The sequence below is a fragment of the Lissotriton vulgaris genome, chromosome 10 (assembly GCF_964263255.1).
Source record: "Lissotriton vulgaris chromosome 10, aLisVul1.2, whole genome shotgun sequence".
Classification (NCBI taxonomy): domain Eukaryota; kingdom Metazoa; phylum Chordata; class Amphibia; order Caudata; family Salamandridae; genus Lissotriton; species Lissotriton vulgaris.
The window spans coordinates 23,449,164-23,465,199 of NC_141698.1; positions in this window are offsets into that span (position 1 = coordinate 23,449,164).

Below are 16,036 nucleotides of genomic sequence, written 5' to 3' on the forward strand. Positions count from 1 at the left end.
TTTTCTCTACGCAAATGTATTACAAACTGAGCAAAATAATCAAACGCAAAACAAGGAATCAATCTGAAACAAACAGAACAATTTAAACATATGCAACATGAAACGATACATTTTTCTGTGAATGTGAAGAATGAATAAAGCACAAAAAGGTTTGAAAAAAGGAAAGGGAAAATTAGAAAAGGAGCAAAATAAATTTGTGAATCTTTTTGCAACCAGCAGGTGCTGGTATGAAGGAATGGATCGCAGTTAATCCTTTCTAACTGGCCAGTGCATGGTTAGGCACTATACGTGAAGCACTATTGCGGTCACACTTTGCCCATGTGCACGTGTATGCCCTATGCGTGGAGCACTATTACCGAACCCTTGTGCAGTTAGGCACTATGCCTGAAGCACTACTGCCGGTACAAAAGGGGGTGGTAATGGACGGAGCATCTGAACCAATCAAACACTCACACCCAGTCAAAGGATCTGGGTTTAATCCATCACCGTTCTTTAGCCCAGTCTGCCACCCCAGTTCAGACATGGCTATATGCAAATCAGTCTGACCCTGTGCCTCATGGGAACAGTCCAGCTCGAACTGCCAAGCCATGCTTCCCTGGACCGGAAACAAGCTTCCGAGGACCGGTTTCTGGCAGTCCAGCCGTCTTCAGCCCGGCTTGCTTGAATCCAGTGGCATAGTGAGCAAGGGACTCATGTCTGAGCATACCCTGCCACACTTATGGCAGCCAAAAGCGGTACAAAAGGGGGTGGTGATGGACGGAGCATCTGAACCAATCAAACACTCACACCCAGTCAACAGATCTGGGTTTAATCCATCACCGTTCTTTAGCCCACTCTGCCACCCCAGTTCAGACATGGCCATATGCAAATCTGATAGCCAGAAACCGGTCCTTGGATGCTTGATTCCGGTCTAGGAAAGATATGACTTGGTAGTTCGGGCTGGACTGTTCCCATGAGGCACAGGGTCAAGGCTGATTTGCATATAGCCATTGTCTGACCTAGGGTGGTGTGGAGTGCAAAAAAAATGATGGATTTAGGCCCAGATCTTTGTACTGGGGTGAATGTAAGACATTGTTCTGCATTCTGTCCATCAACAGTGTTTTTTGCAATGAAGTACTACTGCAGTCATGCCGTGCCCACGTGCACAGTTAGGCCCTATGCATGAAGCACTATTTCAGCGCCCATGTGCGGGTTTAGGTGCTGTGTGTTAATCCCTGGCCTTTACTGCTCCCTCGTGCACAGTTCGGCCCTATGCCTGAAGCACTATTGCCGTCATGCCGTGCCCTCGTGCACTGTTGGGCACTATGCGTGAAGCACTAGTGCCGTAATGCGTGCTTGGGGGCATATAGGCACTATTCATGAAGCACTACTGCCGTCATGGGTGCCCACGTGCAAGGTTGGGCACTATGCGGGAAGCACTAGTGCCGTAATGCGTGCTTGGGGGCATATAGGCACTATTCATGAAGCACTACTGCCGTCATGGGTGCCCACGTGCAAGGTTGGGCACTATGCGGGAAGCACTAGTGCCATGGAGCACATCCCGCTCCCCCCGGAGCCCAGCAGCCGTGCTCCCGCTCTCACGCCACGGGAGGTGCTGTGCTCGGATGTGGCGCAGGCAGCGCGCCCGGTCACGTAGGCAGGCCCGTGCGCTCTCTGCCTTCTGGAGGGCACGTGCCTCGCGCCCATGCCAGGCCGGCTGGCTGGCACAGGGTACATATTGTACTTACGGGTATTTATAGAGTGTGAACTTAGCTGCTGAGCGCTGGAGAGATGCTGGGGGCCCCCGAGGTACCCTGAGCAGGGGGTGGGCGGACCGGTCGGTATGAGGTGGACTGGTGGAGGGCACGGAGGAGGGGGCGGCAGCGTGCATCACTGCTCCCGCGCGTGCCCTCACAGCACCCCAGACTGCCAGCCCCAGTGGGTTGCAGTTTATCCATCGGGCCGGGGTGACCCCTGACCCCGACAGGTGACATGAGTACGAGGGTGACTCGAGGTGACCCGAAGTGCATCCCTTCCTTCCCTATTTACTGTAAATACCCAATGAGGCAGGGAAGCAGCTATCAATGGTGCAGCAGGTGCAGTGGCACCGGGGCCCAGGACTCGGAGGCCATGTATTGTTGTATTATATATTACACATCCCGCGGTGAGAGGGCCCGGCTTGGATTTCATTTCATGTGGTCGCTCTGTAGTTGTAGCTGAGTATTATCGGATCTGCTCGAGTCCAGTACGTCGTGATCCGCTCGAATATTGACCAGTGAGGGGCCCGGCCCTCACTCCACCCGTGGCGGACGCTAGGATCAGGACAAACCGGAGCCCTTAACCCACCCGAAATGTGTCCAAAATGTTTGTACAGTTTGTAGTTTGATGCAGACTGCGTGTTGCAATGCTTTGACAGGAACCGGAAGTTGCAAATTTGTCCCAATATTAGCTGGATATCCGGGACAACCTCTCCACCCCCACCCTTCCCCTTACTTACCCTGAGTGACTTCAACTGCAATGGCAACCAAGGCACCGGAAGCGGATATTGCAACATTGTTCTGCTCCAGTGATTGCATCACTGCCTACTTGACCCTGCCCTCCAGAGCTACTGTACGGCTGCCCGCGGTCACACAGTGGGCCTACTAAAATGGCGGCCACCTTAGTGCCACTTAGGCACACCAACACCCCCTCTAGTATTGGGACCCTGGGGAGGAGTCCCACGGCCCGACGCGCAAGCCGCGTCATTTCTGGCGCACAGAGGGTTAGGGAAGGTACTAACACCTCTTTGCGGCCGGACCTGACGTTTGCCGCCCTACCGCATACCCGGCATGTTGGCTGGGGAGCACGGTTAGGTAGGAGGACTATTTAATGATTTGATTGTTTTGCAGGCGGAGTTACAGGGCGATCCGGAGGTGGAAGGGTACCTCTTCAGGAGCACAATAGGGGTGCCTGTGCCAAACCCAAGAGTCTTTATGGCAGGTCCCTGGAGAAAGAATCGTCACCGCCCCGCTAGACCTTCGGGCGGTTGAAAGCCTGAGCAGCCGGGGGCTTGCCTGGAACGCTCCGCCCTGAAAGGGTCTTGGGTAAAGTCGTGGACCAGTGGTTCACAGTATTCTAGGGGGGAATCCCCTCATAACTGGTTTCACCGATTGGACTGGCCACGGTGCAACTTGACTCTTCAGGCGGGCAGGGCAGCGTAGTTCAGTCACCGCTGCCTGCCCTTGGCTCACCCGTAAGTTAACCCTCCACGTTGCATACTTTTGTATGGAATAAAGCTGCAGCAATCTTTTCCCAACAAAAAATTGTGTTGTGTACTTATCTATTACATTGTGCATGCTAACTTAGCAAAGGGCGGGGAGTGTTGCCTATATAGGCACTATGTGATCTCCCTCTCTCCATGCTCGCTCACTCCAGATGAATGCGTGTGACCTCACCGCCACTCTCCCCACTCCCGCTCACTCCAGAGGCGCCCATGTGACCTCATTGCCACTCTTGCCGCGCCCGCTCACTCGCTCCAGAGAAGCCCATGCGACCTCCCCACCACTCTCGCCATGGCAACTCACTCCAGAGGAACACATGCCCTCACCGCCACTCTCTCCACGCCTGCTCACTTCAGAGGAGCACATGTGACCTCACCGTAAATCTCTCCACACACGCTCACTCCAGAGGAGCACATGTGACTTCAGCGCCACTATCTCCACGCCCGCTCACTCCAAAGGAGCACGTGATCTCACCACCACTCTCTCCACGCCCGCTCACTCCAGAGGAGCACATATGACTTCACTGCCACTCTCTCCACGCCCGCTCACTCCAGAGGAGCACATATGACTTCACTGCCACTCTCTCCACGCCCGCTCACTCCAGAGGAGCACATATGACTTCACTGCCACTCTCTCCACGCCCGCTCACTCCAGAGGAGCACATATGACTTCATTGCCACTCTCTCCACGCCCGCTCACTCCAGAGGAGCACATATGACTTCAGCGCCACTATCTACACGCCAGCTCACTCCAAAGGAGCACGTGATCTCACCACCACTCTCTCCACGCCCGCTCACTCCAGAGGAGCACATATGACTTCACTGCCACTCTCTCCACGCCCACTCACTCCAGAGGAGCACATGTGACCTCAGTGCCATGCTTTCCACACACGCTCACTCCACAGGAGCACATGTGACCCCACCAGCACTCTATCCATGGCCGCTCACACCAGAGGAGCACATGTGACCTCACTGCCAGTCTCTCCACGCCCGCTCACTCCAGTGGAGCACATATGACTTCACTGCCACTCTCTCCACGCCCACTCACTCCAGAGGAGCACATGTGACCTCCCCACGCTCTCTCCATGGTCACTCATTCCAGTGGAGCACATATGACTTCACTGCCACTCTCTCCACGCCCGCTCACTCCAGTGGAGCACATATGACTTCACTGCCACTCTCTCCACGCCCGCTCACTCCAGTGGAGCACATGTGACCTCCCCACGCTCTCTCCATGGTCACTCATTCCAGAGGAGCACATGTGACCTCACCACGAATCTCTCCACACCCGCTTACTCCAGAGGAGCACATGTGACTTCATCGCCACTCTCTCCACGCCCACATGCTAAAGAGGAGCACATGTGACCTCACCAGCACTCTCTCCACGCCTGCTCACTTCAGAGGAACACATGTGACATCACGGGCAATCTCTCCACACTTGCTCACTCCAGAGGGGGACATGTGACCTCACCAGTACTCTCTCTACACACGCTCACTGTAGAGAAGCACATGTGACCTCACGGCCAAACTCCCCTCACTCGCTCACTCCATGGCCACTCATTCCAGGGGAGCACATGTGAACTCACTGCCACTCTCTCCACACACACTCACTCCAGAGGAGCACATGACCTCACCACCACTCTCTCCATGTCCACTCACTCCAGAGGAGCACACCTGAGCTCACCAGCCCCTCTTCACGCCCGCTCACTCCAGAGGAGCACACCTGAGCTCACCAGCACTTTTTCTACGCCCGCTCACTGCAGAGGAGCAGTCTTGAGCTCACCAGCACTCTCTCTACGCCTGCTCACTCCAAAGGAGCTCACGTTGTGGAAAAAGGTAGGGCTAGGACCTTTCTCAAGATTTGCCCGGCGCTAACCGCCCTTGTACCATTCAAGTTTACCAAGCAATGAGGCAGGCGCCGGAGACCAGAAGGCAGGAAACAGAAGTTTATTCCGACGGAGCAGAACACATCAGATCAGACAACAAGGTATCATGTCGAGGTGCTCTAACAGCCTCTCGGAGGCCTGGCCTCTTATACACTGGTTTATGGCATGTGACCTTCTTTCGATACAATCAGATCCTTGTGAGGCAAGAGAAAGACATCCCCGTAATCCTAGTGTCAATCCCACCCCCATATACCGTCACAATAGAGTTTCTCAACCTGCTGATAAGAGGAGGGGACCATTACGCAGCTGAGTGTTCCGTCGAGTCTTAGGATGTGTGCGCCTGATCATATCACAGGGGGTGGGGAGGCCTGGATCAATAGAGGGCCCTTTGAAGGAGAGCGACCTCATACAATATAGGGCAGGAAATGATTTCTCCAGGCTTAGGCAATGGCCTCGGACCTGTGTGGACAGTCGGACACGGGGTGAGGGGCCATCAATGGAGTGGTATTCATGCCGCGTGGACAATCCAGCGCAGGAGGGAGGTTTGTCAACAGAGGGGCATTCATGGGAGGAGAGGAGGTGTTGGTCAGGCGCTAGCGTGACTCCCAAGGACAGGGTCATGCAGAAGGGTCCTGCTCGTAAGGAGGAGGAGGGAGGGGGAGCCAGGGTGCGCGGAGGATGCTTGCTGGGTCAGAGGGACGTGCTGGCGATCGATCGTGGACAGGGAGACCATGATATCTAAAATGGCTGCCATGCACGTAATACATAGGTGACCTAGAATAGCTGCCGTGCATGTAGTACATAGGTGACAAGCTGGCGCAGATGATGTTCAGATCGCAAGTCAAAATTCCACAGTCCTCCCTTTTAACATATCTCGCCAACTTGTCAGTTTGAATTTATTCCCATAAGGCCACGTATTTCTACTTCATAGAGGGGGCTTATGTGCTCATGTCGGAAGTCCAAAGTCTTTGGGCACATACAGTTAGAAACAAGGCCGCACAAGGGTGGCAGACATTGGATACCTAAACAACACCCACATAAGATCACAACAGGTATCAACACAAAGGAAAACAACTTCCAACCCCAATTCTTCAAAGTGTCCCAAAACCAGTTCCCAAGCGACCATCCTTCTTGTTCTTGGTGAACCTCTGAGGAAAGTCTGTGGAGGTGTTCAATGGCTTTGTAGACTGAAGGCGAGTTGTCAGGCACGTATGTGCAGCAGCTGGATCCGATGATGCGGCATGCTCCTCCTCGGTCGGCTAGGACCACGTCTAGGACAAGTCTATTTTGGAGGGTCACGAGGCGGACCGCCTGAAGTTCTGCAGTGTTGTTGGCGAGGATACCAGCAGTGATGTTGATCGTTGTTTCTACTGCCTGGGTCAGGTGCCGGATAGCACAGCTGTTTGCCATTGGGCCCCACAGAGGAACAAGTCCCTTTGCTGCATCTAGGAACTGTGCTCCGGTGGAGTCGGCTTGCCCAAGGTCGTCTGCACGCCTCTGCCTGTGGTGGTTGGCAGGGGCTACATATGTAGGTGGGAGAACGAAGGCAATGTAACAGGTACCCTTCCAACCCTTCGGGAGCCAGGTGTAAGCCTTGGTGCCACACATAAAGTACATGTTTGGAGAAGCAACAAAAGAAGGAGGGTCAGCTGAGTCCAATGTTCTGGTGGTCTGGCAGGCGCTGTGACCCACCAGCTGCGTTCCATGGCCTTCGAGACACACAAGACCTGTGACATTGATGACAGACAGAGCCACAGTCAGTGTTGCGGTAGTGTGTTTTTGTAGATGAGAGAAGGTGGTCCTGGCTGGATTGTGGAGCACCTGTACTTCGACTCGTTCTTTGGCTGGAATATTTTTGATGAAGGTGGCGCCTGTGAGTGCAGGACACAGGGCAGCAGGAGTCTTTCCGGTTTTGTTCAGCCAGAACTCAGAGTAGAAATGTGACACTGTCCGGCCAGAGGTGGCGTTGTCCTTGTGGCTCTCTTGCATGAGGATCAGCCAGGCGAGGCAAGAGCCGTGAACTGAGAAGGGTGAAGGGATGAAGGGAATAGAGTGTCCGGTGGCATGCGGGAGCAACCCGCAGATCCAACAGTTCGTAGCATTGGCAGCAATGTTGTGTTGGTGCAACAGTTGCACAAAGGAATTGTTCCAGAATTCCCTGCGCCTTTCTCGGAGCTGAGGCGACAGAGAGATTAGGTGATGCTCTTTCAGGGGGGTCGGCTGCACAGTAGGTAGCAATGCCTCATGAGCCGGTGAGCTTTCTTCCAGAATCCAGAAGGAGGTCATGAGGAGGAGGCAGAAGAGGAAGACAATGAAGAGTGCGATTGTCTTTGATTTGTGCAAGTTGTCAGTCTTTGGATTTCTATACTGGGTATTTCCTGTTGCTTCCATCATCTTCTTATCTGGCGCTTCCATCATCTTCTTATCTGGCGCTTCCATCACCTTCAAGGGAGCTCGGTAGTGGGCAGAACCACAGACTTCGTTTAGCTTCTCTCCCGGCAACCTTGGATTGTGTTTAGGTCACCGTTCTGAGATTTAACTTAGTCCGTGGCCTACTTAGCCGAAACTCCCCCCTTTCGACGCAGGAAATACCCTTCTCTGGATGGCACAGTGGGATCGGAGAATTTTGCAAGTTCGAGTGCCCCAGTATCGGGATAACAGTCCAATATCGGTCGGTCTTTGCTCAGGAGCTCTTCTTGGGTGCTGACGTTTTCTGTCGTGGCCAGGTTTGCAGAGACTTTTCGGCAATGATGCGCATGCAGCCAATGCCTCTTCCCCTCCACTCGGAGTGCCGTTCGGGTGGTGATCAGCACTTGCCAGGGGCCCGTCCACCGAGGTTCCAGACTCTTGGTTCGCTGGAAATTTCGTATCAGCACGAAATCTCCCGGTTGGATGTCATGGCCGGGGCCCCTGGAAGCATCGGGGATAGCCTGCTGCACCTGTTGATGGATGACAGACAATGTTTTAGTTAACTTGCACAAATAATCAGATAGTAGGACGTCCGGGACGTCATGAATGGAGGTCGGTTTGGGAGCAGTCCAGAGATTCATTGGGCGCCCAAACACGACCTCGTAGGGGGTCAAATGGTGCTTGGTGGGAGTGGAGCGCATTGATAACAAGGCCAGTGGGAGGGCATCCGGCCAGTTAAGTCCAGTGGTGGCCACTATTTTTGCCAGTTTCAGCTTCAGGGTGGCATTATGGCGTTCCACTAGACAAGCGGATTGGGGGTGGAAGACCGCATGAAATCGTTGCTTCACCCCCAACCCTTTTAGGATTAATTGGATAACCTCAGCTATGAAGTGGGGGCCGTTGTCGCTCCACAAAATTCGACAAAGGCCATAGCGAGGGAAGAATTCCTTCAGTAGTACTTTGGCAGTAGTCATGGCAGTGTTGTCACGGGTTGGATAGGCTTCCACCCATTTGCTGAAGGCACACACAATGACTAGTACATACTTCAGGTTTTGGCATCTCTCTAGTTGGATGTAATCCATCTGAAGGACCTCAAAGGGGTGATTGGGGGTCCCGAACCCTCCCCGGGGTACTACAGTCCCTTTCCCGGGGTTGTGTTGCAGACAGATAAGGCATTGCTGAACTAGGCGTCTGGCTGAGTCGGGGATTTTGTCGTTATGCCAGACTTTGGAAATGAGTTCGATCATGGGTGCAGATCCTATGTGTGCGGGGGAGTGAGCCATTGTCAGTGTGGGAATCAGATATGAGTCGGGCAGCAACCATTTGTTTGCATCTTTTGTTCGCCAGCAACCCTCTTCGTCCTTCAAACCCACCCTTGCCCATTTAGTCAATTCGTGAGGGGTGCTGGCCGACTGTATGTCTCTGATCATTTCCCTTGTGTCACTCCATTTTTCTGCTTGTGACCTAGTCACATATATGCGTGTCACTGTCCTATTCTCAGCTGTGGTTCGTGCAGTGATGTCGGCTAATGCATTCCCTTGTCCGACTAAGTCTGTCACTCTTTTGTGTGCCTGACATTTGATCACCGCTAATCGTTTGGGGAGGAGAACTGCCTCAATCAGAGCGGACACTAAATCTCCGTGGAGGATTGGGGTGCCGTGGGACGTCAGGAATCCCCTCTCCCTCCACAGGAGCCCAAAATGGTGGACCACCCCGAAGGCATACTGGCTGTCCGTATATACGTTCGCGGTGGTCCCTGCGGCTATGATGCATGCTCGGGTGAGGGCTATCAGCTCCGCTGCCTGGGCAGATCGTTGTGTGATGCAGGCTGTCTCAACTACTGTTTGGGCTGTCGTCACTGCATAGGCAGCTGAAGTGGTGCCATCTGGGAGTTTGATGCATGAGCCGTCTACCCATAGCTCTCCATCGGGGTCAGGAAAAGCAGTGTCTCGGAGGTCAACCCTACTCCTAGTCTGTTCGTCTGTGAGGGTCACACAGTCGTGTATGGGAGGAACGTCGGGGTCGTTTTCAGGCAGGGGTAACAATGTGGCAGGATTCAAAGTCGTGCATCTCTTAAGTGTGATGTGGGGTGCAAGCAGAGTCAACTCGTACCCTGTCAGTCGTGCGCTAGTCAGGTGTTGGGTCTTTGTCTGGTTCAAAAGGGTGTCAACTGCATGGGGCACTAATACAGTGAGGGAGTTGGAAAGTACGATTCCCTCGCTCTGACGGATGGAGACAGCAGCGGCAGCTACTGCTCGAAGGCAGGCAGGTAAGGCTCTGGCTACAGGATCCAGAGTGGCGGAGAAGTAGGCACAAGGGCGCTGCTTAGGGCCAATCGATTGAGTCAGGACAGACAATGCGCATCCCTCCCTTTCGTGGGTGAAGAGGGAGAAGGGTTTGGAGTAATCCGGCGTTCCGAGGACGGGTGCTGAGCAGAGTGCATCCCGTAATTCCTTAAAGGAGGCTTGACACTCAGTGGTCCAAGGAAGCGGGGAGGGGACATCTTTGGTCAGCAGGGCAAGTAATGGTTTCACAATGAGGCTGTAATTAGGCAACCACTGTCTGCAAAAAGAGGTTAGGCCAACCAAAGAGCGGACCTGCTTTTGCGTCTTTGGGATGGGGGTGTCTAGGATAGTTTGGATTCGGTCAGGGGTAAGTTTCCTCCCTTCCTTGGACAGAAGATGGCCTAGGTAAGTTACTTGTGGCTGGCAGAACTGTAGTTTCTTTTTGGAGACTTTATGGCCATTTTCTGCAAGGAAGTGTAGGAGTTGGACGGTGGCTGTCGTTGCAAGCGGGGTGGTGTCGGCCGCCAAAAGGATATCATCGACATATTGGATCAACACCACTCCCTCTGGTAGCTGGAAGGCATCCAGCTGTCTTTTGAGAGCCTGGCTGTAAATGCTGGGACTTTCAGTGTACCCCTGGGGAGCTCTACAAAATCGGTACGAGCGAGATTTTAAAGTGAAGCCGAAAAGATAACGGCTGTCTGGATGGATGGGGATAGAGAAAAATGCGTTTTTAAGGTCGATAACAGAGAAGGTGGTGGCAGTGGACGGGATGAGGGTCAGAATGGTGGTGATATCAGAGACCACAGGATATTGGGGTACAACCACTTTGTTAATCTCTCGTAAGTCGATGATGAAGCGGTACGCTTTCTCATCTCCTTCACCTTGCTTCTTAACAATAGGTAGGATTGGGCTGTTGCAGACGTTGCTAACCACTTCTTCAACCACTCCTGCATCTACCAGAGACTGAATGATCGCTACCAGTGCCTTCTCACCCTCTGGGGATATCCGATATTGCGGGAGTTTCGGGAGCATAGCGTCCTGTCGTACAGTTATGTGAATAGGGTCAATCATCATTCGCCCCACATCAGAGTCATTTTTGGCCCACAGGTACGGGGGCAGGGCGTCAAGCAAGGACATGTCAGCGTCAGTTATGGGGCACATGTGTCGTGGGGGACGGGATCTGGGCATGTCTGGGTTGTCGTACAGAATGACTCGTATTCCGTCTGGGGAACACCTAATGGTAGCTCGAAAATGCTTCAGTAAGTCAATGCCCATAATGGCGTCAGGGGAGTTGGAGGAGAGTAGAAATGTCGCGTCAGCAGTGTTGCTTTCTAGGTCAAAGGTAATAGGTACGGACAGGGGGTTAGTGGAGGGCGTCCCATCGAAACCTATCGACGTTATGTGTGAGCCAGACAAGGGTGCCCTTGGAATCAGTCGTTTTGATAACACACTACGTGTCGCCCCAGTGTCTACCAAGAATGGAGACTCTGTACCCAAGACCTTAGCGGTGACATAAGGACCTTGCTGGTCAACACAGAGCTCGACTGGATCCCTCCCTTGCCCCTGGTAGTCCTATGCAAAATCGGGGGCGTTTTCACCTTCGGATAGCTGATATTGATTCTGTCGGGGACGGTCAAATGTATTCAGTCTTCCTGATCTGTCATTGTTAGTGTCGTTGGAGTTCCCTCGTCCCTGTACTCTATTCCTCGGACCACCTGCCACATCCCTGGAATCCCTATTTCTATTCATCTCTAGCAAAACCGGACACTGGGTTTTCCAATGGCCGAACCCTTTGCAGAAGGCGCATTGGTCATTGCTAATGTCTCTCCGTCCAGTGTGAGATGTCGGGGTGTGATCCTTAGGAGGTAGATCTCTGGGGGCGTTTGATTGGTAGTTCCCCCTTTGATGTTCCCGTCCTAGAGCTATACCCTGTATCTGGGCTATCATTACCCTTTCCTTCAAATCTTTCTTCTTTTTCTCGGACGCCCTATCATTCTCATTCTTTTGGTGCTCGTAATACTGAGCCATCTGCAGGATAGCTGCGGGTTTGGAGGCCCCCCAACTACTCTCACTTGTCTGTAGTTTTTGGGAGACTTCTTGAGTTAGTCCTTTTACATAATTTTGCACAAACAGGTGCTGTCCGGTTGCGGTGGTCATGTCCTGGCCACTGTAGTCGGAGAACACTGTCTCAAATCGGGAGAAGTATTCTGACACATCTTCCTGGGGTTTCTGTCGACAGGCCGTGACTATCGACCAGTCTACTTTTCTTTCCGGGACCAGTGTTTTTAATTTCTGAACTATTTTATCTGGGAGTTCCAGTATGTCCTTCACTGGTTTACTTCCTGGCTCTCGCTGTCTGTCTAGTTTACCGAGTTGGTCCCAGGTATGTCCAAACAGATCCGTGTGGTCAGCCTTCCGGATTTGCTTCCACACGTCAGCTGGCAGACATAGCCCAAAGAACAAGTCAATGTCTGCTATAGTCATTATTGTTGAACCCAAGGCTGTACCCAATTCGGTATAAAATGCTGTCGGGTTCTTTCTTAAGTCGGGCAGGGTTTGCTTAAAGGTTAGGATATCTTGTCGGTCCCATGGTTGATATACCCAATTGTACACAACCCTTCCCTTTGCATTTTCATTATTAATATCATCGCTCGTTCCCTGGCCCCGTGGCGGGATCCAGTAAGGAGCCGCTTCTCTGATAGGCATCATAGTATTGGCTACTTCTGCCGAGGTTGTTTCAGGGACCGTAACCTTGGCTTCTGGTTTCTGTTCTGTGAGGTGGCGGAAGACCTCAAGCATTTGCATGAAGAGCTCCGTCGCCTCATGTTCAGTCCCATCTCCAACATCAATTTTCCTATACAGCATTGTTAATTTAGCGGGACCCTTGCTCTGATACCTATCTTCATACGCGTTCAGGGTGTGGTAGCTGAATCGCAGAATAAAATGCCGTCTGTGGCTTTCGGCATGTGAATTATATATGTTCATTGTGTACTCTTCGCTCTCCCTTCGTTCTACCAAGGCCTTTGCTATTTTGTCGATCCCGTCCCGCTCATCTTTGCTTAATCTATTTAGTCTGGCCGATGATTGTTTGCTAGACTCGGGGTCGTCTGATGAGGTTGTTAATGTGGCTGGTGCAAAGGCCGTGAGGGCTGGTGCACTAGCACTGAGATCGCTTTCGCTCACACTCGGAGCGTGAAAGCTTTGTCGGCAGGGGGCATATGGAGGGGGCATGTAGATGATTGGGGGACCTAGCAGTAACTCATCGTTCACCCGTTGTTTGGAGGGCAATTCAGGGTAGAGCGCAGAGGGGGCCCTAACAGGACATTGGCCTGTCGACCCTGATTCTTGGTTTTGCATAGTTTCCTTTCTTTCTTTTATTTCTTCTTCTAGTTGCTTTGCGGCTAGGTGGGCTGCCTTTCGTAATTCTTTCCCTATTTTTGCTTCTTCTCTTTTCTTTCGTTGTTCCGTTTCTTTGCGCCACATGCCGATACTGTCGAGCATAGTGGGCGTGGTCTTATTCTTCTGGAGCGCTATTTCTAATGTTTTTATTTTATTTTCGTCAAAGGAACCTATCAGTGGCCACTGACTTTCAGGGTTCTTTTTCGTATATTTATGCCATAGTTTAGTGTAAGCTATAGCGACTAGTCCATACTTAGTGAACATGTCCTTATTAGGGGTGCCCTCCAGTGGAGCTGGATGGTTCATCTCTAATAAGCGGTCCGGGCTAAACAGGCTACCAACCAGTGGGGAGAAGACAGGCATGACGGATTACAACGGGGACAAAAGTCTGCACTACCTATCTTATCACGGCGGACAAAGACTAGACAGAATATTTCTATTCTACGTTGTTTGGAGGCCGTGAATACCTCAAAAGAACCAATACCGAATAATCGGCCAATCAAACAATCCAGTGGGGAGAATAAGTGGGCACGAAAAATTATCGTTACCTACTCTTTCTCTACCTGCAAAGAGAGGCCTTGTTCTTCCCTGTTTGCAGACAAAGAATCTCCAGACAATAATCCACGAACGATAGTTCGGGAAACAGTGGGGGAGGAAGATAGGCACGACGGATTACAATGGGGACAAAAGTCTGCGTTACCTATCCTTCACTGCTTGCAAAGAGAGAGCCTGTTTGCTTTTCCCCGTTTGCAGACAGTGAATCTCCAGAGGGTTTCAACAAAGCGTAATACTAGTATTATCCAAAAACAATTTCCTCAATTCGTCGTGTTTACACGACCTTACCCGGACCGCATGGACGGTTTCCTGTCCTCTGGATCCAGCGCCCGATCGTCCTCTCTCCTTCGTGTTGTTCGCGGCACTCCTGATGGTTCCCAGTCAGGACCGTAGATCACTCGAGAGAGGTCTGTTCAGAACTAGTGAAGGTCGGATGATCGGCTGTCAGACGAGGGTCTATCGGACACGAGCTCTTCCCGATCGTTGCAGTCGTTCACTCTGTCATCGGGACCTCTCCCACTGGATCCACGTGTCACTGATGGGCCCCACGCTTTGGGACGCCAATTTGTGGAAAAAGGTAGGGCTAGGACCTTTCTCAAGATTTGCCCGGCGCTAACCGCCCTTGTACCATTCAAGTTTACCAAGCAATGAGGCAGGCGCCGGAGACCAGAAGGCAGGAAACAGAAGTTTATTCCGACGGAGCAGAACACATCAGATCAGACAACAAGGTATCATGTCGAGGTGCTCTAACAGCCTCTCGGAGGCCTGGCCTCTTATACACTGGTTTATGGCATGTGACCTTCTTTCGATACAATCAGATCCTTGTGAGGCAAGAGAAAGACATCCCCGTAATCCTAGTGTCAATCCCACCCCCATATACCGTCACAATAGAGTTTCTCAACCTGCTGATAAGAGGAGGGGACCATTACGCAGCTGAGTGTTCCGTCGAGTCTTAGGATGTGTGCGCCTGATCATATCACAGGGGGTGGGGAGGCCTGGATCAATAGAGGGCCCTTTGAAGGAGAGCGACCTCATACAATATAGGGCAGGAAATGATTTCTCCAGGCTTAGGCAATGGCCTCGGACCTGTGTGGACAGTCGGACACGGGGTGAGGGGCCATCAATGGAGTGGTATTCATGCCGCGTGGACAATCCAGCGCAGGAGGGAGGTTTGTCAACAGAGGGGCATTCATGGGAGGAGAGGAGGTGTTGGTCAGGCGCTAGCGTGACTCCCAAGGACAGGGTCATGCAGAAGGGTCCTGCTCGTAAGGAGGAGGAGGGAGGGGGAGCCAGGGTGCGCGGAGGATGCTTGCTGGGTCAGAGGGACGTGCTGGCGATCGATCGTGGACAGGGAGACCATGATATCTAAAATGGCTGCCATGCACGTAATACATAGGTGACCTAGAATAGCTGCCGTGCATGTAGTACATAGGTGACAAGCTGGCGCAGATGATGTTCAGATCGCAAGTCAAAATTCCACAACGTGACCTCACCACCACTCTCTCCACGCCCGCTCACTCTAGAGGAGCACATGTGACCTCACCGCCACTCTCTCCACGCCCGCTCACTCCAGAGGAGCACATGTGACCTCAGTGCCATGCTTTCCACACACGCTCACTCCACAGGAGCACATGTGACCCCACCAGCACTCTATCCACGGCCGCTCACACCAGAGGAGCACATGTGACCTCACTGCCAGTCTCTCCATGCCCCCTCTGCCATTCTCTCCATGCCAGCTCACTCCAGAGGAGCACATGTGACCTCAAGAGGACTCTCTCCACATGTGCTCACTCCAGAGGAACACCTCTGGCAGGAGGTCTTCTTTGCACCCTTGATGGTAACAATGAACGTCTGGCAGAAGACCTTCTATGAACCCTTGATTGTGTCAATGCTCCTCTGGCAGGAGACTTTCTATGCACCCTTGATGGTGTCAATGCACCTCTGGCAGGAGATCTTCTCTGCACCCTTGATGGTCTCAATGCACCTCTGGCAGGAGATCTTCTATGCACCCTTGATGGTGTCAATGCACCTCTGAGGAGACCTTCTCTGCATCGTTGATGGTGTCAATGCACCTCTGGCAGGAGACCTTCTATGCACCCTTTATGGTGTCAATGCACCTCTGAGGAGACCTTCTCTGCATCCTTGATGGTGTCAATGCACCTTTGGCAGAAGACCTTCTATGCACCCTTGATGGTGTCAATGCACGTCTGAGGAGGACTTCTATGCACCATTGATAGTGTCAATGCACCTCTGGCAGGTGA